At 40.8% G+C, this 23804-nt stretch overlaps 1 protein-coding gene across 1 annotated transcript in view; it reads right to left on the bottom strand.

Moving 5' to 3' along the window:
* The window catches only part of GPC6 (glypican 6), a 1083120-nt gene that overhangs the window by 200621 nt on the left and 858695 nt on the right, over positions 1 to 23804 (bottom strand). The window lies entirely within an intron of this gene.

Below are 23804 nucleotides of genomic sequence, written 5' to 3'. Positions count from 1 at the left end.
AAATAAATAAATAAATAAATAAATAAATAAATAAATAAATAAATAAATTTTAAAAAAAAGCCAAACATTTGAAGCCCTTTAAAACGAACAAACAAACAAACAAACAAAAAGAATCACCCCAAATTTCTAACTAAGAGACTAGACATGGCATATATTAGCCATCCACATGCTTTGAGGTCTTCAACTTAGCATGCTGGAAAAAGTAGGTGGGGACTTGCTAGAACAGCTATTAAAAAACAACAGCAACAACTGGGAAATAACCAGGGTTGGCAAGGATGTGGAGACTTTGGACTACTTGTACCTTGCTCTTGGGGATATGAAATGGTGCAGCTAGTGGAAAACAGTTGGTGATTCCTCAAAAAGTTAAACATAGAATTACCATATGACCCAGCAATTCTACTCCTAGATATATGCCTCAAAGAGTTGAAAACCGGGACTCAAACAGATACTTGTACACCCATCTTCATGGCAGCATTATTCACAGTAGCCAAAAGACGGAAATGACTCAACTGTCCATCAGCAGATGAAGGGATAAACAAAATGTGGTCTACACACATGATGGAATATTATACAGCTATTAAAAGGAATGAAGTTCTGATACATGCTACCACATGGATATACCTAGAAAACATTATGCTCAGTGAAGAAAGCCAGACACAAGAGGACAGATACTGTATCTGCTTACATGAGGTACCCAGACTAGGCAAATTCATAAAGACAGAGAGTAGAGTGAAGATTACCAGGTGCTGGGGAGAGGCAGGAAGGAGGAGTTATTGCTTAATGGGTACAGAGTTTCTATTTGGGGTAATGAAGAATTAGAACTAGAGCGTCGTGATGGTTGCAGAGAATTGTGGATGTAATAATGCCACTGAATTGTACTTAGAAATGGTTAAAATGTCAAATTTTATCTTATATATATATTTTGTCACAATTAAAAAAGGTAAAAAAAATGTATCTGTGGGCCACCTGAGATCATTTTGGCTTTTAACTGTCTGCTTGCTACCAGTCAGCTAGGAAGTCTATTCATCTTCTAAATTTCTTTTTTGTCTACTTTTCTTCAAGGTTTAGCTGAAGAAAATCATGCGGTAGTGGTTGACTACCACCCTCACTAAAATCCTCAGGAGGCCTTTTTTGATCAGTGATTTCTCCTACTTCTAGATTCTGAAGCAGCTTCTACCTGCAATCCCCCAGTCCTCCCCTTGAACACACCTCGACATTGACTTCTACCTTGGAGTCCCCTCCCCCTCCCCCCAATCCTCACCATGCACACACCTCGACATTGACTTCTAACTTGCAGCCCCTGCTCACCTGGTCTAAATTCTCTTTCCTCATCACTCTTCCCACACACTCCTCCTGACACTCCCTTCACCACACTTCACAAGGGGGTTCTCAGGACACTCCCTGCTCTTTCTGGTCTTGGAATTTCATGCACACTGTTTCCTGGTCCAGGATATCGTATCTTCTTTGCAAGGCAACTCCTACCAATCCTCCCAGTTTCAGCTGAGACCTCTCTGGTGGGGCAGACAGCGGCTCCTAAGTGCTCCCATGGCCCTGTTTCTACAGGTAGTTCATACAAGAAGTGGCAGGAACTCGGGGACTTCTTCATATCCTAGCTGTGCCTCAGTCCAATTATTTGATTTCTCTTTGCTTCAACATCTTTATGGATAAAATGGGGGTAATACTTAGCCGTCACTAGGTTGTGTTCAGGATTATATGTGTTAACTAACATCTACAGAATATCCACCTTTCATATACCTTGAGCACAGTGAACGTAAGCTATTATTATTAATTTTTAAAATAATTTTACTCTAGTACTTATCACTCTGTATTATAAATGCTATTTACTTATCTTTATGCTGCCCTGCACTGTAAGAATCTAGCATATGCCTGGCATAAAGAAATGCTACATGAATGACTACATTCTTTATTAACTATATTTTTTAAACAGAAAATGTTCTTGATACGTCTACTATGACCAATATTCTTCTCTGGATGTTGGATATTAAAGGTACTACAAAGACTTAGTAGATAAAGGTTTTGTATTTCAAAGAGCTGTCATTGGTATGGAAGACACACATTTAAATATCAAATTATTTTTCATAAGCAAATTTCAAAATGACCAATGAGAATTGGCAAAGTAAAACCCTAAAATAGAACAAGACGATAAAGATGAAAAGCATGAGATCTTATAGTTCACTTTTACGATTTTTACTTAAGAATATTCATTCTGGCAATAATTATTGTTGATAAAAAAATTATAATGGGCAAAAGAATAAGGCCTAGTTCCTACCCAAGGGCCTCGGGATAACCAATAAACCAAGCACATTTCTCACCCACCTTCCCCTCTCAGAAAACACAAGGTGGTGTAATTCGCTACCGTTTTAAAACAGAAACATAAAACTTTCCCTTTACAGAAGCACACCTGGTCAGCTCCACACCTAGCACAACTCAGGAACAAAGTGCACGTGTCTGCAGCCACAGCGAGAGCCCTGCACCTACAGTCGCCTGGGCTTGACCTTCTCTATGACAACAGTCCAGCTCTCAGGCCAAACTCAGCTCACCAAGCCCTTCCGTGAATCAGCCTGTGACTTTGTAATCCAATTCCAGTGTCATTAACTATTGACTTTTTCCTGACACCAAGTCAGTCCCTCTGCTGTATCCCAGTTTCAGCGGTGGGAGCCTGCCAGGTTTCTCCGGGCTCACCAACTGCCTTGTTCTCACACCACCCAGGCACATACCTTAGCAGTTCCCTTTGGGGGCGGAGGCACTGACTACTGGGTCCCCACTTCCTGGCTCGGTGATCCTGCAGCTGCACTTGTCCTGACGCCACTTCCCAGTTGCATGACGGGGGGTAAGCCTTGCAACCTCTCTGAGCCTCAGTTTCCACACCAGAAAAATGAGGACAATCTTACTTATTCCTCAGAGCTGCTCTACAGATTAAATTGGCCAGTGCATGTAAAATATGGTGCCAGGAAGTGAGAGCTAGTGGCAGCTCATTTTCCTACCCAACCATGTCAAAAATAGGGCAGATGCACTCGAACAGTTGCGTCACTTTGATGAGGTCTCCTAAATTGTAACACACTCGTTTGTAAATGGCTCTGAAGTAAAGTTACAAAGTCAGGTGGCACAGTGCAGACTGCATGGTGGGAGTTCAGAGGCAGATGTATTTTGTTCCTGGAGTCACCAGTAAGTATCAATGTGACCATCACCACATCAGTTAATCTCTCGGGGCCTCACTGTCTTCATCTATAGACAATAGGTTAAGTTAGATAATGTCTCAAGTCCTTCTTAGCTCTAAATTTTGGATTCTTTATGACAAATAAATGCCTCATATAGTAACAAATATCACTTTCAATGAGTCCCCCCTCTCCCAACCCCCTGCAAATGATGAGCTTAATAATCAGGGTTTTAGGGCTCCTCTCCTGCATGCTGGCAAGAGCGTTGCGGGTACCTGGTGTAAGGGGACATACGACAGGTGAGTCCAAGGGATCTCTAACACAGTGGATCTCAAAGTGTGGTTTCTAGATCAGCCTCATCTGGGAACTTACTATGAATGTCAGATCCCTGGTCCTGTCTCAGACCTGCTGAAGTACAAACTCTGGGGATGGGTTCAGCCGTCTGTGCTTCCACAAGCCCTCCGGTGATTCTAATGCTCCAGAGATGGAGAACCACTGCTCTATTCTGTGAAAACATTGACACACACACACACACACACACACACACACGCACACACACAGGGAAAACCTTTACTTTGAATTGACAAGATAGGTATACTGGAGTAAGGACATACATCCTACCTTACTGACTTGTCCTGACTAATTTCTAGATTTTAAAAAAAACCCTCAAAATTGCCTATTGATCAATTTCATTTCCAGGACATTATTCTATTTTGCAGGAGAAATGTGTGCCCAGCAGAAAATTAAGAAAATTGCTAAGGACAAATAAACATTGATCGGTAAGGGAGAAGGAGGCCACTTATCATGTTACCTCTTTTGTGAAGTCTCTCCCTCTGCACGGAGCTCGCTCCAAACATCTTACGTTTTAATAAGGCGAGGATGCCTCCAAACGGTGGTTTAATTCATTGATTTTTTTTTTTTTTTTTGCTATTTTCATTATCTACTTAAGCACCAAATGCATTTATTGTGGCTTCAAAGACTGCATTCAGTGGATCGCATTGCCGCATGCGAAGGAGGGTATCAAATACAAATGGTCACCACTAAACAGCCTCTTTATCAATGCAGAAGAGCAGGCTCCCAGCATGTGGTAAGGCAGCCCCTTTACCACATGAACCAAAGAACATGCATCTTAAGGAGTTAGTGTTCACACATAATTTAGCACCAGGTGAACCTAGGAACTCACAACTATTTACAATGCTGGTCATGGGATTGGCCTGTGTAAATGCCCCCTCCGCTCCCCCATCTCCCAACAACACCTCTGAGCTTTATCTCCCACCTCACACCCTGTCTGCTCCCTTATGTCAGAGTTCCATCCTCTAATCAGCCTATGCTGTCCTCCACACCCTCCTCCCCACCTGTTGCTACTAAACCCCACACAACAGTGGTTCCGGTAACACGTTATCACAGGGCTGCTTGTATCCCGGCCTTCCCTGGCGGGATGGTGAACAGCTTGGAATCAGGCACTAGTTTTCCTTTTTGGGTCCCAATAGCAGCATGACAGGTTCTTGTAAGTGTCAACTGCGTGACATGATTTTATCTTCTGGTCACCTCTTCCTTTTTAAGTGTTTTTTTAAAAAAATTGAAATATAGTTGATTTACGATGTTTCAGGTGTACAGCAAAGTGATTCGGATATACATACATACATACATATATATATATATATATATTCTTTTTCAGATTCTTTTCCATTACCGGTTATTATCAGATATTGAATACATATCCCTGTACCTTTTTGGGGGGGGGCAGGTATTTTACCCCCAAAGTAGTGGCCTTGTTAGGAGGGAAAAAAAAAAAAGACATAGAAAGGAGAATTTCCTAGTGCTATTACCCTCCAAGGAAAACGTAGTCAAAAGCAAAATTTTCCTCCTGTTTTGCTTTCTTAGCTATCTAGAGAAATAGTAATTTTTAGAGGAAGCCTGTCAAAAAGCTTGGGAACGGCAGTTAAATTAGTTTTCTTTTTCTTTTTGACAAATGGGTTGTAATTAGAGTTCATATCACTTTTATTGGTTTTTTTTTTTTTTTCAAACCTTTGGAAGTCTACCAGAGGTCAGTACCTCCCAGGGTAAAACACAAACTGAGGGAAAAAAAACCCTCCACATATCTAAACAGTGCTGGAGAATCACTGGAGGAATACAGAGCAGGCAATCAGGAACCCCTGTGAGTCAGGAAAGTGAGTGAGTTTTTATTCCTCCTACTCAGGACATGTGTGACCATGACTCAGCCTGGTGTCCTTTCAGATTTCCCTTTTCCATCGAGCTTCACTCTCTCAAAGTAAATGCCAGTAAAATACCTGAGAAGATGATATGATGATGATGGGAGAAAACAGGAAAGAGAGTTCTGAAGAACACTTCCAGAATGTGGGAGATGGTTTGAAAGATGTAAATGATAGAAGTCAGGTTGGCTTTAGAATGGACTTCTCGAGCTCAAGAACAAAGACAGGCAGGAGGGTGGAGAGCCTGGTGATGATGGACATGTGCCCAGGACCAGGGTGTTTGTCACTGCCAAGAGAAAGCTCCCGTGGAAACAAGGTGGTCAGAGGTAGAGCCCAAGCCTTCAGACAAGAATTAAATAGATCAGGGCAGCAGTTGTACTTTGCAGCAGGCTTCCAGAAGAAACAAGGGGGAAGTCAGTAGCAACTAGAAAAGGGATTGAGCTCAACCAGGCTTTTTGCAGGTTGAACACTGCTTAGCTGAGATCCAGCTGATGTGCTGTGTGCGGGTACCGCTCAGCAAGGCAGTGGAACTCATTCCTTCCGACCGTCTAGATCCGTCATCCTATCTGCGCCCACCTCTCCTGGCTGCATATGCCTAAACGCCAAGCCTGGCTGCAGTGGAACAAGAGAGTGAATATAAATAGTGAGACTCTGAGAACTGCTGTTCAGAGATGCTGGGGAGGAAACCAAACCCCGTTTTTATCTTAAAAGAGGGCTGTGGTGTCGTGGGGTTTTGAAGAAGAGAGCAGTTGCTTTAATGATTTGCATTTTCATTGTGGAAAAAGTACATCCTATTAAAGGAAATGTGGACAGATTTCAACATTCAGAGGAAGAAAGAAAAACAAAACCCACTGTCCCATGTGTCAAATACTAATTGGGTATATTTTAGGGTGTTGCCTTTTAGTCTTTTTTGGTATGCATAGACATTGAAAACTATTGTTGAAATCATTGTTTAACATTATGCATAATCATTTCTCATGGTTTGCAGACAGTTTATGGAGTTACATCACTTTTCATTGAATAAATTTACCATAATTTATATTACCACACTGAATGATAATGTGGGATATGAGGAAAAGGCAAAATATCTAAAGACCATGGGAAGAGAATGATCCATGCCTGTGAAAGAATTTTTAACTGATTAAGGAGACCTGGAGACGTGCACCTCAAAAGAAGGAACATACAGAGTTCTAGACAGATAGAAAATAAGAGTATTTTTTAAATTAAGAACAAATATTTATTCAGAGGAAGAAGACAATGATTAAGGTGTCCTTACAGTTGGTCATGTGCTTTATTTTATTATTGTTATTGCTGTTGTTGCCATCAAAAATTGTCTATTTAAAATTCCTTTGAATTTATGATTATTTCTATAGAGTAGATTGAAAGAGTTGAAATTACTGTTAAAACATATACATAGTATCAATATTTTCATTGCTTTGCAAAAGCCTCTTACTCATGTGTAGTCCAAACAACATGTGTAATTGTGCCTATTTTACAGTCATTTTATCATCAGACCACCAAGCCTATCACTCATTTAAAGACTCTGCTAATTGGAAGGGTAGCAATTGATCTCTCCAGCTTTTTTCTTTTCCTACACTGGTCAGGTTGAACATTTTTAATGTTTGCTAATTAACTTTTGTTCTTTCTTTGTCAACTGTTGTTTTAAAACCACTGAAAAAGTGCCATTAAAGTGTTCATTTTTTTGAAAATCAGTATACAGGAGCTCTTTACATAACTAATGTACCCTGCTTTTCAACGTCGCATTTGCTGCAAATATTCTCCCCAGTGTCTTTATCTTGGTAGTTGATACACGAAGTTTGACCTTTTTCTATAGTCTTCCCTACTTTATAGTTTAGAAAGAAACAATTTGGTCATTTCATTCAGTCACTCTTCTCAAGATGTTTACCTAAACAATTTATATTGTGTTCCCTTACATATTGAAATTTGGGAAGGAATGAATCATTCATCATGTCACATGAGGGTCATGACCAGACATCAGCCATTTAGCTGATTGAGCTAAATAGGATACAGAATTGATAACTTTTTCCTAAAGGCAAATATTCTGTATGGGTTTCCAACTCTAACAATAGGACAGTTATAACCTTGCATATAAAAATAACCTAGTTCCTTCTTATTTTTCCGCCTTTTAAAAGCCAGTTTGGAAACACTTGTCACTGGTAGTCTGTAGTGCTTTGGGTAGCACTTTTATAGATGCACAGCATCTCCTGAAGGAGTTCTGCAGAATTTTAGATATCCCGTTTTCTTGGTTTCTCACGTTACCGGGATTCTGACTGCATTAAGTATTCTTTCTTTCACTCCGGAGAAGCATACATCCGCTTCTGCTGACATCCGTTCTCCTTTGTGGGTTCTGAGGAAACATTTATTTCTGTTTTGCTTTTCTTCCTGCTTTAGCAATGTCTGCTTCTCATTTTAATAAATCACCTTTGCTCGGCAATAACTTAATAGAGGGAGAATGCATAGCTAAAGAGGGAATGTGTAGCACAGAATATTGGATTTTGGACAAGATTCTTGGCTTGTTGCACGGTGTCTGCCAGGCAGTGCAAAACTAGCTTCACGGTGTACTGGTTTCTTTTTTAAAAGAAGGTTACAAATTACAATATCAAGGTAATTAGTTCCTGCCACGTTTAGCACAGGGGAACAGGAATGGTCGATGAGTTAGCAAAGGTTCTGCTTTAGGGGTACAGTCCCAAACATTGGTCCTGCTACATCTGTGTGTCCCTTTTACTTTCCTCCCTGAAGGTTATTTTTTGTGTCTGGAGTCTGGTGCCCTGCCTCCCTTCCATGGGCACAGAAGACCACCACAACAGGAGAGGAGGTGAGGCCAGAGGCTCTATCTATCTCACATCCTCAAGACAGAATTGACTTTTCTCTTCCACAAGCTCCTGGACCCCCAAGATGCTGCTCTCATGTCCTAATTGATTCAACGACCCACTCAGGGCTGGTTCAGCTGATAAACTGAAAGGGTCTTATTGAAGAAAAAAAAATCAAGATCATGAGATCAACTGCTTAAAATTGCTTTAAGAATGCAACCTTGACTGGGAAAAGATATTTACAATACATGTAGAGGACTTATATTCAGGATATATAAAGAATTCCTGCAATCCAATGATAAAATGAATAGCCCATCTGAAAAAATGGGCAGGAGAATTGAGCAGGCAGATCACAACAGGGAGTATCTAAATGGGCAACAAACATAAAAGAAGGTGCTCAATGTCATAGCTCATCAAACAAATGCACATTAAAACCAGAAAGAGAATCCACCAGACAATCACCAGGATGATGAAAATGAAGACTGACAATACCAAGTACTGGCAAGGAAGTGGATCAGCTAGAAATCTCATACGTCACTGGAGGGAGTGGAAATTTGTACAACCTCTTTGGGGAACTGTTTGGCAGTTTTTTTTTGTTGTTGTTGTTGTTGTTTGTTTTTTAAAGCTAATCATCACGTGAACTGTATAATCCAGTGATCCCACTCTGAGATATATATCCAAGAGAAGTGACTGCATAATTTACCAGAAGACAGGAAACAATCCAAATGTTTACCAAGAAGAGAATGGATTAATAAATCACGGTATATTTATGCAACAGAGCATCATAGAGCAGGAATCAGCAAATATGGCCCATGGACCGAACCCTAATAAATAACCTTGGTTGGAACCCAGCTACACTCATGATTTACATATAGTCTATGGCTGCTTTTGGGCTACAAAGGCAGAGTTGAGTAGTTGAGACAGAGACCATATTGCCCACAAAACATTTTTTAAAACTACTTGACCCTCTATAGAAAAAGTTTGCCAACCCTTGCTATCAAGTAATAACTAGAAATAGGCCACTGGTACAGACAAGAACATGGGATGAATCTTACAAATATTATGTTGAATGGAAGAAGCCAGACACATTACTGTAGAATTGCATTTATATAAAGTTCCAGAACAGGCAAAACTAACTGATGGTGTTAAAAATCCAACTAATAGTTATATTTGGGGGATACACACTGAGGAAGGTACAAGGGAGCTTTCAGGGGCCCTGAAAATGTTCTGTATCTTGATCTTAGACGTAGCTACACATACAGAAAGGTGTTCATACATAAAAGCTAATTGAGCCGTACATACCAAATTAGTGCACTTTACTTATTAAGAATAATAGGTGAATTAAAAAAATAAAAGTATGGAATCATGAATGTGCTGCCTCTTAAATGGGTAGATTGGCTAAAACTCCATATGTGGTTGAAAGGTAAAAAGCTGTTCTTTTCTGTGACTGTGGGAGAAGTTGAAACCTTGGGATTTTGTTTTGTTTTGTTTTGATTGAGGTATAATTGGCATCTAATATTACATTAGTTTCAGGTGGTTAACAATGATTTCATACTTGTATATATTACAAGTTGATCACCACAAGAAGTCTAGTTAACATCTGTCCCCACGTACAGTCACACATGTCTTTTTCTTGTGATGAGAACTTCTAAAATTCTCTCTCTTAGCAACTTTCAAATATGTGGTAGAGTATTGATAACTATAGTCACTGTGCTGTACATGAAACTTCAGCTTTATTAACTAAAAATGAGGCTGGCCAAATCCAGTTTATAAGGATATTATAGTACGTGATGAGAGAGCAAGCACTTTTGCTAAAACACGTATCATCTACAAAATAAGGTCTTTAGTTTTTCTTAAATGCTCTTCTTTCTTCTTCACTCACGTTCTGTTTTGCCACACTATGTGTTCTATGCCATTTCTTACTTCTAACAACGTATTGCCAATTTTGCACTTCCTTGTTCACCTACATCTGTCTTTTTTTTTCTAGTATATTTATAGTAAATTGCTTGCACAACCCTTGGGCCTACATTAATTTATCTTTGAATGTTTTTCATTTCCCCCTTGTGTCCTTTAACTCCATTGATTTACCCTATTTGATATTTCTTCATTATTCTAAAATTCACTTGGCTGCTGTTCAACACTCTTATTTTTTTTCCCCATTTGGTCGTCCCTGTGTCCTAATTACCAACCTAACTAGGTTATGAGAACTCTTGCACAGAGGGTCCCCAACCCATACATGAGAATCATATTGTATGGATCACTCAAGCTTAGCCAAAGATTGATTTTTTTCAAGCTCCCTCTTTCACATGTTGCATAATTTAGTAATCTTGTGCCCTGCCTGCAAACCTATAGGAGCACATGATTTATTAATTTTGTGTCATTTATTTCCAGAGACCTAAAATCATATGAAACCAGTAGCCTTTTCTATCAGCATAAATGAAAAGCTGTAAGACGATGTCAGTTGAGTAGGCTATTGCGGTAGTTGGTAATCAACATGATAATGAAAGATTAAGGCTTCTCCCTTTAAAGCATTCCCGAGCACTTTGCAGCTATGTTCCCACCCATCTTCATAACATTGACACAGCAAAGGGAAAATTTCTACGTGTTTGTTACAGACAGAAGAAGGGAACAACAGAAAGTACATGAGTTTTCCTTGGTTCCCTCCACTTGCCACCAACTTTGCATATGAGAAACAGGACACTGAATATCAGAAGCAGGACATTTGATCATCACGATCAAATTTGTGTCGCTTTATCTTCGTTCAGATAGAGAAGGAGTGATTAAAGCTGATGACGTTTTCAGAGCCCCAACTTGAGATGATTGGGGCTAATGCGTGCTAACTCTGGTACTCACTGAAACGTCAAGTATTGGTATTTCTAAAACTGGAGAATCACTACCTCTACTTTACACCACCAGGCCTTGGGATGAAGCAGCTCAGAACACACTTGTGAAGAGCCCTCTTGGGATCAGCTATCTCACAGAATCAAACATTTTAGGGTTGGAAGGAATCTTTGAAGTCATTAATCCAACCAGCCCACTGATACTTGAATTACCTCCACAACATTCTCATTCCTGAGACCGCCAACTCCATCTTTACACACTCTGACCACAAAAAGTTCTTCTCCTTGGTCCGAATTGTACCAAAGAGCTGCACTTAACATACAACTCCTTAAACAAACACAGCTTTTGTACCCTCCTGGGTCTTCTCTCTTCTCTCTTCTCCTGGGTTAAATATAGCAATTGCTTGTGCCATCTTCCTATACAGCACAGTTTCAAGTCCCCACCCAAACTTGGCAAATCTCTCTTTCATGACCTTCACCTGCCTCTCATCCCTTAAAAATGTGGAGGACACAAAATCGAACAATCTTCCAACAGATTGGAAGATTTTTTATGGCTGGATTGACCAGCCATAAAAAATGGAGTCAGCTATTTGAAAAGCTGATGCAGTTTCAGAATTTGTTTTTCCGGTCGACGTGTCTCGTTGTTGGTTGATAACGGCTTACTCTCCTTCCCAGCCATCCGCTCAGCACTCATGGGTGCTCCTTATAGATACACCCAAGCTGACAGCCCTTCTCAGACCGCTGCCCAGGAAAAGTCACTGGTGATGGCTATCTGAACTTGACCCAACCTAGTCCTTTTTGGTTTGGATATGCCATGTCTTGTGCCTTCCTTAAGATCTCTGTAGATATATATACATTCATATTCAAACTTATGTATTTATTTACTTATGTTACACTGTTAAGAGGCTTCGAAGTGCATGCAGTTTGGTTATTTATATAAAACTGTACATCTGCTCAGTTGTTCAGCCCCTAAAACTGAGACTGTTTTTCCTTAGAGCTGGGCTTGCCAAGCTTTTACTGTAAAGAGCCAGAGAGTAATATTTTCAGTTCTGTGGGCCACATGGTCTTTATTGCAATTACTCAGCTCTGCTGTTGAAGTGTGAAAGCAGCCGTAGACAAAATGTAAATGATAAGCATGGCTGTGTTTTAATACAACTTTATTTACCAAAACAAGCAGTAGGCAGGATTGGGCCCATGGGCCATTATTTGGTGATCTGAGCCTTTGAGTATCTGAAAGTGTTCTGTGATGATTACTTTTCTCATCATCCTTAACATTGCATGAAAATGGTGTATTCTTAAATGTATTTTAAAGACAGAGGAATTGGGTAACATAGTGAATACGATCACTGGTGAGATGAATTAATATGTAATGTTGAAGTCATCTCCCTATTCATCTCTCTACACAGCACATGGACTCTCTGAGGTACTCATCTTTATTTGGGAAAAAAACTTCAGTAACAGCTCACTTCTTTCTTTTATCATCTGGTGGCTACCTTCCTCACATACATTTGATCATAATGACCCCATAAAACGAAAGTCTAACAAAAACCTCTGTTATCATTACCCTTTGTGCTCGAGGGCAAGCTGCCGCTGGGAGGGGTATGTGTGTACAGTTCGGGGGGTCTATAAGCAATGGCTCAGTCCTTCGAAACCATTCACCTAAACGACCCAGCCTCCTAAAAAGCAAAACAAACCGAGAATGTCCATAGACTCCACATTTTCATCACTAAAAAAAATCATTTATGGGCTTTGCTGCTGTGTAGCGGGTAAATGCCCTTTCCATATGGAGCTTCTGCCTTAGGACTTTGCAGTCTCATGGTCTTTGTTGTTTGGGCTGCTGTAGGGGATGTCTTCCTCCCAGACCTCTGTCATTTTAGGATCAAGAAGAGGATCACTGAAACACATGGATGTGCTTTCATGCTAATCTGTGGCTCGACAAATGCGTTCTGAGCACCTGCTCTGTGCTACGTGCTATGAAAGATGTTAGGAAATCAGAAATGATAAACTAAGGCCTCCAGGAACTCAGGCTGGTAACAACTCAAATGCACAGAAAGACAAATCTCTTGGTTATACCCCTTAGCAAAATCCCCTTTTTCAACTCAGGCATCCCCTGTCATGAATATACCTTGGAATTTTCCATTCTTCCCTGAGTTACCTTCCTTAGCGTTTTAATCTAGGAAGCATTTGTTCTTTTGAAAGTCATGCAGTGTGACAAATTAGTTCTCTTACGTTTACTGAAGCACTTAATAAGCTGCTTCTCTTATGCACCCTTACTCTCCCCAGGTGTTCTCATAGTGGAAGTATAACAGCTTTCCTTACTCCCAGAGAGTCTCCTAATGTTTCATTCGAAAATATTCACAAAGGTAAAAAAAGATGACAAAAGCGTAAAACAAAAAGTAGATGTGAAATCTATGCTACCTTGGCTGTGTCTTCAATGGTGCTGTGTATGTGGGTGAATTTGCTGTAGTGCTGAGAAAAAATCAGTCTTGTTGATTTATCTGAGCATCAGAATCAGTACGTCAGGCCCCGATGGTGGCCAATGGCCTTTTTCTAGGACAGGGAGGTTGACAAGTTGAACGTTTTGGCCTCGTCCATCTCAACCGTGCTCAGGTGGAAAGAATCAGAAACTTTAAAATAACATTCAGCTAAATTAAAATGGCACCGCCATTTTCACTAGGGAATAATATACAAAATATACAAAGAGCCAATTTCTTATGAAACAGAGTCTCAATATTAAGAACATTCTGTACATATTTCTTTGAGCTCTGGACATAGAATAGGGAGAGAAAAATGATGCAGTCCCAGAGATTGTGTCTGTAAATCCCATTCTTTCCAAATCTCTACTCTCAGGATCTTTGCTAAATGGCCCAAATTAAATGTGATGGTTCAAATGCACTTGCCGCAGAGTTGTTACAATGTACCTCTGCAAACTCAATGTCCGGAAAGCTCTCAGGGCCTCACTTCCATTCTCTTTCGCATTTGCAAACATTTTGGTAATTCTTAAACTGGCATCTTCGGCCAGGTTCAAGTCAGTATATCCCTCTGAAAACATGAAAATCCAGTCAGAATTTGAAGATAGCAAAGAGTTAACGCTTGTGGGGAAAAGTCAGTGCCCAAAAGGAATTAACTACATTCCCTTTTCAATTTCTCTGTCTTCTGGCTAATTTTCCAAACAGATTTAATCATTCTCCCAGTAGCAGTCACAATCCAAACCTCGCCCCAGTGGCCAGCCCCTGGGCTCTGAGGCTGCCGGGCAGCCAGCAGCCTCCTCCCAGAGCTGTCACTCAGCCCCACCAGTTCAGTCCCTCTGGCACCCAGTAACTAGAGGCTAGTTACGGGCATGAATAAATTCCAAGAGCCCCGGTTAACATGGGGCCATTTCAATGGAGTGAATGGTGAAGGTCATCAGGTATGAGGGTTTGATCTCCATCCAGGGAACATAGGTTGCTTTAGGTCTACTCTTCCTTGCATTGGATTAACTGCTGTTGCCATTGTTTGTATGTTACCGCTTTCTGATTGCAAACCATGTGTCTGTCTGTGTTTTCTTTCAGAGCACTCATTACCTCCTGTTCTTTTGGGGGCAGCAACCGGGTTTCTAGAAATTAGCATTCTTTTCTCTTGCCTCCAACAGTAGGGGCGCCAAAGGAAAGACCTTTTAATCAACTCTGTGCCACGAAAGAACTTGAAGCTGCGACTTGAAAGTTCATCCCCCGAGGTCCTGCCTGCCCCATGTCGAGGCTTCACTTCTTATTCAGTTCCCATCGCTCTGAAGCAAAAGTGCAGTTTTTCATTTTCTCTGGAACTGCGGATGCGGGAAGACGCTCAAGCAGGAGTCTCTGGCAACATCAAAGTGGGCTCAGCGCAGCAGTCTTTTCCAACCACGTGACCTGTCGGCAGCACTCTGGGTCTCCGCAGAGCGCGAATCTGATTCAAAGACCAGGACTCTCAGCCCAACCAACCATCCCTCCCAATGGCGCGCTTCCTATGGGCATGTCGGGGTTGGCTTTCCTTTATGCCAATCCTTTCTAGTTTTCCTTTGCAATTGGTTACAGAAGAGCCAGTCATATCTTCCTCCTCTTTGCATCTGTTTATATGGGGTTCCATATGTGTTCTTGCCCTTGTGTCAAGCAGTCATCAGATTCACATTGACTATCTTTTAAATATTCAAGAGACACTCCCCCGCTCCTTCCCGCCCAGTTCTGGCATGCCAAGATTTCAGTATTGTCTTTCTCCATCTCCTGTATCGCTTTTAGGTTTTCTAAGTAACACGTCTAGCATTTCATCAATGATTGTAATTTCAGAGACAGGATTTTGGAGGTGCAGAGTATTTTAAAGTACTTCCAGCTCTTTGTCTGCCTCTTTCCAGCCCAGATTGACCTGTGATCTCATCCTGTGTTCATTTTCGGAGGCTGAGGTATTTCATTCTTGGAAATTTTATTACACGACAAACAAGATATGGAAAATGACTGCCACAGCACCAAGAGACACGGTTATTTATTGTAAGTTACTGTTTTTCTTTTAAAAGTCGGATTAAAAGAGTTGCCTCCTATCCTGTAGTAAATATATTTGTTAAAAGTTAAACTTGGTTGAATCTTCATGAAAGGCAAAACTATAATTTAATTGTATAAGGATTTAATTAAAGTGTGACTTCCCTGGTAGAGTACGGGCCCTGGAGGGGTGGCATCACTATCTGTTGGGTTTGCTACCACATCCTAAGGGCCTAACACAGGACTTGGGACATTGTAGATGTGAATAATTTTTTTTTGGAAAAGTGGTATTTTTTCACTTCTCTATATCTGTTTGGCAGTAACCCCCAAACCACGGCATAGCATGATTTAATGAAGTGAGACATTTTTCTTTTAGGGGAACAGGCTGCCTTTGTCCGTTGGGTTCGTCTTCCTTAGGCATTCAGGGAGCTTGCTCTCTCCATGTGTCCTGACTGGGCAAGCTTGTGGCAGGTGGTTCTTACCTGCTTATGGAGGTCTTATGGAGCTGGTCTCACGGATGGAAGTTGCTCTGATCCAGCTTCTATCCCATACCCACCAAGGGTGACACTTGGTGACACTAACTTTGCATTCTGTTACCATGTAGAGGTGTGGATAGCACTCCAGTCTTCAGGAGTGCCAACTTACCCACAGTACCCAGGACCCACAAAAGTTTAAAGTTTTTAATTTCTTTTAGAATCTGAAGGAAAAAATGAACATCATAATAATGAATCCCACCTAGATTATATGCATCTTTACTCCAATGCAGTTGTAAAATATAATATATATATATAATATATGTATGTATCTTTTTTAATGGAGGAAAGGGCCCAGAAAGGCAAAAGTACTCAGGGCCCATGAAAGTCATAATTTTGCTCTGGTCCCCAAAGATTTACTTATCAATTAATTCCAGAACATACTGAAACTTATCACTACTTGGCAGTATTAAAAAAGCTATTCAGGGAATATAGTTTATTTCAGCTCTGGGCTCCACTCCCCTGACACTGCCACTCTACCCCCAGCCCAGACGGACTCCCCCGGCTGTGTTCCCCTGCATTCACAACCAGCACACCTGCCCAGGAGCATGCTGACCCAGAGACAGGGAAATGGAATCTCTAAGAGGGCAGAAGATGCCCCCCAACCCAGTATCTGGCATGGAGAAGGGAACAGTGAGTGTTTATGGAATGCAAAAGTGACATTGTCATGTACTAGAAAGAGGGCAGGGTTTGAAGCTGGGGAGACCCAGGTGCAAATGTTGGCTCTGCCATTTATGAGCTGAGTTGTCTTGGTCAAATCCCTTAATGGCTCTGACTATCCTACGACAATAACACCTACTTCACAAGTTGCTGTACGCTTTGATGGTAATTTAGGTACATGTAGCATAACGACCAAATATAAGCACTTTATTTTTTTAAAGCTATACTATAGCGAGAAGTAAAAGTATTGTGGAATAGAGAACTGACAGGAAAATAAAAGGTGCTCAAGAAATGAACAGCAATAGTATTAATTTAAGACGCTGCCTTCCTCAAATTCTTGAATGGCTCTCTGCTGTTGATCGGATGTAGGATACAGAGCTCCTCTGCAGTTTACAAAGCCCTTCAAATCTGACTGATGCCCTTCCGTCACCACTGTCCTCTCTTCCTCACATCTGCAATTTTGCTTTAGCAAGCCTGATTTACTTGCAGTTTTTCAAATCATCACTGTCTTCTCATACCTCTGTGCTTTGTATATGCTGTTCCATCTGCCTGGAACACCCTTCCCCTCCCTCCGCGTCCCCCGCCATTTGTCTGGCTAGAAAATTCCTACCCTTCTTCCATATACTCTTTTATTCTCAATTCTTCCCTATTCCACATGATTTATCATTCTTCCCACTATATTATAACTTGAAAAATGAAGGCACTGTTTAAAAGCACTTATATTTAGTTCTTATGAATTTAAGTGTAGTATTTATAATTTCTCACCATTTAACCATTAATAAATCACCATTTAAACATATTAAGGGGCTTCCCTTGTGGCGCAGTGGTTGAGAATCTGCCTGCCAATGCAGGGGACACGGGTTCGAGCCCTGGCCTGGGAAGATCCCACATGCCGCGGAGCAACTAGGCCCGTGAGCCACAACTACTGAGGCTGCGCATCTGGAGCCTGTGCTCCACAACAAGAGAGGCCGCGACATTGAGAGGCCCGCGCACCATGATGAAGAGTGGCTCCTGCTTGCCGCAACTAGAGAAAGCCCATGCACAGAAACAAAGACCCAACACAGCCAAAAATAAATAAATAAAAATAAAAAATAAAAACAGTAAGATTTAAACAACAACAACAACAACAACAACAAAAAACATATTAAGGTAGGGTGGAAAAACAGATTTTGAAGAATCTTCTTTCTCATCGTTAGCCAGTCTTTCAGCTAAATAAAATCAGAAATTTCATGGGGGAGAGGAAAAGAAAATTGGAAAAATTCACAGGGAGGACTCCCTAACTTGTCAATAATGTTTCTTCCTTCCCCCTACCCCCTACACTGTTATGACTGTAAAAGCACGGCTTTCTCCTAAAAGCAACCAGCCAAATTTTCCAAATATTCCCATTCTTTATTTTAAAGTATTTTGGGCCATAGACTATCAGAAATCAAATGTGGAAAGAATTCAAACTTTCATAGCATTATTAACCATGCACCACTTAAAATTTGGCTGGCTGATATATAAATGGGAAAAAAAGGAGAGTATAATTTTACAAAACTCTCGATAAAGAGATGAAATCTAGATTTTATTAAGAAGTAGATAGTAATCTCCAAATTGATGATTACTTAATTTAGTAATCCATTAAGTCCATGCTCATTTTATTCCATTTAGCACTTGAAACCGAGAGATCAACTTTACCAAAATAACTTTGATCATTGCAGATAATTCATAATTAAGTTCTTAAAATTGGTTACGGAATATTAAGGCGTTTGAACTAAATACATATTTAATGAAAATTTAGAACTGTTTTCAGCTTCAAATATTTATTATCTGTCCTTTAGACGTCAGCATTCTTTGACATAAGTGTACTGCAGCTTAATGCTTCCGTGGAGATTAAAATATGTATTGTATTAACATGAGTGATGATTTATGTCAGAATATACTGTCATCTTCTCTAATAAAAAAGATTACAAAACAGCTATAGTGTATGGGGGGGTGCTGATTTGAAATCTCTATGTTCAAGTTTTAGGCAGGAAATCTATTTATAATGCTTCTTCATATTAAACAGTACCCAATCAGTTCTACTGACAGTGAGATGACTTCTAAAAATGAAAAAGGATGAGAAACAGGCCTATTATGGGGCGTGGAAGCCAGGCTCCGATAGCAACATAAACAGGCTTGCAACTACAGTGCTGATTTCTTCTGAAGAAGGCAAAGCCCAGGAGAAAGGAGTAGGACATATCAACAGGGTGCAATACATTATAAAAGCTATTATGGTGTCCCACAAAATGAACATTTAAAAAAATTCTGAATTCAGAGTCTATTTAAAATGCATTATCCAAAAGGCTATTTGCTATCTTTAGAAGTTTAATGCATTTTAAAGTAATACTCTCGCATTATGAAGTGTGAAATCACAAAGTTGGGCTGGAGAAGACTATCACCAAGGGCTCCTCCATTATCTCGTGCCATGAGTTAGGCAGGGACCCCATTATCGACAGGCAGGTGTCACATGTACATCAATTTTGCTTGCATAGGTCTTAGGGTGCAAAGTAGGCAAGAATCAATTAGTAGAAGAAATTTAACACGCCCTACCCTTTAAAGCTTATACTTTGGAATATATGAAATATTTTTCCTCCTGAAAGCTCTTCGGTATATATGAATATATTCATATACATAGAATAGGTACTTGTAAATTTACTTTTGGGAGGTCAGTTATACCCCGGGGAAGAAAAATAAGAATAAAAGATGATTTGATCAAGCAAGTAGCTATTATCTCCCTGTATCAGGATCCCATTATTCTCACCTCATATACAATTTTGGGAAAAGAAATTACTGTTATGATGCAAACAGTTGGGGTTTAGTTTTGTAAAGAATAGTGATGAATGCTAGCTCTGTAGCACAATAGCATACCTAGCAAGATCAAAAGAGATTCATGGATATAATTTTGAGGAACAGAATGACAATGGTGTTAGTTTATTTAAACTCCAAGTCGTACTTACATTACAATAGACATTAAATGCCACTGTGTATAATTAAAAAAATTCTAAGTTTCGTTATATACCCCAGGAATCCCTAATTAATTTGTGAAAAAACATTCAGTTCTTGTTACATTTAGCTATACTTCTCATATTGAGGAATTCTGCTCTGTCCTTAGACAAAAGAGTGAGAGATTGTAGTTGTCATGAATTCCTTTTATTTATTCCTGCTATCTTTTCTATCACTATAGAAACCACCCAAAATATTATCCCAAGTAGAGAAGATCCCAGAATGAGAACTTGGGGTTCATTTTCACTAATAGCCACTTGCAACTCCTACATCAGGAAGTTTCAACAAATGGGACTTTCACGTGGGTATTTTATGGCTTGATACACGTTCCCATTGTGGAAAGTCTTAAATACCATGCAGAGATGTATGTCAGTATCTTGCTCACCCTAGACTTTAAAAAAATATAGGAATAACAATACCTTGCAGTTCAACTTGTGTGTGATGATGGCCAGTAACACGTGAGGCCTGAGTTTTCTCATTTGGAAACTGGGATAACGAGACCTACCTCACTGGATACAAAGAGGACAAAGCAAGGGGATGGATCTGGCAGTAGTTTGCAAACTGTAAAGTCCTATCCTGATATTAAATAGCTTATGTGCTTTGCAAATAACTAAGGACTAATGACATTACCTCGATAGATCTTTTTTTGTTTGTTTGTTTTTGCGGTACGCGGGCCTCTCACTGTTGTGGACTCTCCCGTTGCGGAGCACAGGCTCCGGACGCGCAGGCTCAGCGGCCATGGCTCACGGGCCCAGCCACTCCACAGCATGCGGGATCCTCCCGGACCGGGGCACGAACCCGTGTTCCCTGCATTGGCAGGCGGACTCTCAACCACTGCGCCACCAGGGAAGCCCTCGACAGATCTTTGAAAAGTCCTTATGTGATAGAAGAGCAGGAATTCATGATGCAGTTTTACAGATAAGAAAAATGAGTTTTCAGAGTTGTTAAGCTGTTTGTCTAAGGTCACACTGCTGGTATGTAATGGAGCTAAATCTCCAACCAGATGGCCACGCACCAAACATCTTGAGAGCATTTATTTTTTCCTCCTTGCTTCTCTGCACTTCATGTGGCATCTCACAGATAAGGGCTAATTTATTTCTGCAAAGCGTGAGGACCGTGATGGCTCCCTGGCGATCACACATATCAGCTCACTCTCCCCCATGCTCTGTGCACTGCACACGGATTCTCATTTTCAGCCTGGTTGTCTTAAATCCTGTCCCCAGCCTTGAAGAAAATTAAGCTTCTGCAATGCTTTCAAAGGTTCCTCTCACTGTAATGGGACCCCGACATCTTTTCCAACTGCGATTCTTTAACCACCTAGCCCTCTTCTGACTTCGTAGAGCAGTCAGGCTGGTAGCAAACCATCTAGTGCTCGATTAGGTTGTAACTTTTCTAATCCTTCTGTGAATGTACTTCTCATCTCTCTGAACTAGATTATCAAGTCAAGCATAGGGAATAAAGCTAATTAAAAAAAAAACAAACCTCCTACAAACTTTGAGCGCTGATTGTGGAATAGATTAAGGAATTACTAAAAGGAAATTTTTTCAGTTATGCTGATGGTATTTTGGTTATATTCTTTAGAAGAGTTTGTATTTCCTAGAGAAACATACATGAGTGTTTAGGATAGAATGATATAATGTCTAAGATTAGTTTGAAAATAATCCTGCAGCAAGTGGGGACGGTGGAGGTAGAAGGAAGTAGGGGAACAGAGATAAAAAAACTGACCACATGTAGATAATTATCGAAATGGGATAACAAGAAAATGGGAGTTCGTTACATACCATTCTATTTTTGTGTATGACTGAAAATTCTCATAATAGAAGGTTAACAGAAATTTTGAAAAAGGCTAGCACAAAGGAAAACGGATACGTCCCATACATACCGGCAAAATATCGGGTATTAGAGTAGCTTTCGCGAAGTCATAAATATACAGTGAAAAGAATGCTTTAACCATTTTGATCACTTTAAGTTAATTTCTTATTTGGAAGAGAAGGAAAGCGTTTGAAGAACTCTCACTCCAGAAATAAGCTTTATGGGGAGCTAATTCTTTTCTCAGAGAAGCAAACAGAGGTGAATGAGACCCCTCTTGGGCCACTCTGATTTCTGTACCTTCGCACGTAACCCTATTTACTGTCCATATTTGTGCTATGCAGTAAAGAAGATTAAATATGGATGGTTTTAGTATTGGATTTGACTTGCTTTTTTATCCATAAAGGAAGCTCTCTCCCAAGCAAATGAAGAATTACATGTAGTGCACAACGTTCAGCTGCCTAACTAAAAATGGAGAACAAAAGAGAATCATGGATCTAATAACATTTTAACCCAAGCTCCCAAAGTCATTCATTTCTTCATATCCAAAGAGAAACTAGAGATGGTGGTCACCTCCTCTCGGCTCCCTCCTTTCCCTTACTAACAGTACCCTGGATTTCTAGAAAGAGCAGCTTGCGGGTGTTGAATGTCCAGGCTCCAGGGGTGGGTCCCGACTGTAGGTCACAGAGCAAATCACAGGGCTGGGCACAGACCCACTCTGAGACAAAAAGATGTGAAGGAACCTCCGCTGAGGGACCCTGGTAGAGCAGCTGATTGACTCCGTAGAAGCAATTTAACAAAACTCTCTCCCCTGCTGGTCATCAGCCTGACATACAGCTGCAGCCATCTTGTAATCCCAGGGGTCACCAGACCTGGGGGTAGAGGCCACCTCACAGAAGGCGGGGCAGACATGGAAGGACACCGCCTCCAGGGGACACTGCTGAGCCACGGAATTAAGCTTCCCTTGAAGCTCACTTTCCCCCTTCGCTTCTCAGTTTTGAGACACATTTCCTTCATGATTAAAGCTTGTTTGAGTTGCGTTTTCTAACCTGAAGTGCAGAGGGCTCTAGCTGACACCCTCGTCTTAAGCTCTGGCCCTTAAATAGCGTTGCTGCCCTCAAGGAACAGTTCTAACCCACACGTGTCTTCTTGTCTGCTTTCTGCCTTCATCACTGTCCATCGCCTGGGGGCTGAACTAAATGATGGATCTGATGAGTTTTGGTACACAGGTGCTCCGGCAGGTGGATGGCATATACTGCAAACACCAAACCTCATGAACAATATGTGTAAACATGCCAAGGAAACATGTCTGTGGCAACGGTACTTTAGAATTATTAACCACAAACACTGAAAGTGAAAAAAAGTCGACTGTGTCTATTAACATATTGTCAATCTACTTCTATCAGTGCTTGAAAACATAAAGATCAGAAATAAGCTTAAGGCTCAAGACTTTTTAAATGCTCCATCTTCCAGGGAAGAGCAAACAGCTGAGAAAAATAGAGAAAATGGCTCGTATGTGTCTGCTTTATTTATTAGATTTTTCTCTCTGCTCTTTGAATCATGATTTAAAAGAAGGAAAATAGATCTTATGCATGGAAGAATAAGAGAGCTTGGAAAATGTGTGATAGAAATGGGAACTTTAGCATTTAATAAAATGACTCCCCAAGGCAACATCTTAAACAAACATCTTATCTCATCAGCTGCAACTGTCATACACCCAAAGGGCTTGGGGTAGAGGCAGTGGCTCAGCGAAATAAATCAATACCTTCTGGCAGAGAACGAACTAGAACTTATTAGAACTGTTGACCGTAGAATAGGGAGAACTTAAGTCTGAAAAATTAAAGAATGTCAGTTCAGTACCATCTGGAAGATGCCTCTTAGTACAGTGATTTGTTGAAACGAAACACTTCTAAACTGGTGTTCCAACATGAAAAAAAATTTATGACAGTTTAGTTTTGCTTCTAGGTTGGTTATAGCTTTGAATCGCGTATGCACATCATCTAAATGAAGAAAAGAGACATAGGCTTAGTACTTGGAGAATCCAGACTAAAAGACCTAGAGGGTGGTGAAGAGCTCACCTCAAAAGGAGATGGGCGGGGCTCCCCTGGTGGCGCAGTGGTTGCGCGTCCGCCTGCCGATGCAGGGGAACCGGGTTCGCGCCCCGGTCTGGGAGGATCCCGCGGGGCGGCTGGGCCCGTGGGCCATGGCCGCTGGGCCTCCGCGTCCGGAGC

The sequence above is a fragment of the Physeter macrocephalus genome, chromosome 13, assembly GCF_002837175.3.
Source record: "Physeter macrocephalus isolate SW-GA chromosome 13, ASM283717v5, whole genome shotgun sequence".
NCBI classification, from domain to species: domain Eukaryota; kingdom Metazoa; phylum Chordata; class Mammalia; order Artiodactyla; family Physeteridae; genus Physeter; species Physeter macrocephalus.
This window is presented reverse-complemented; position numbering and strand designations above follow the sequence as displayed.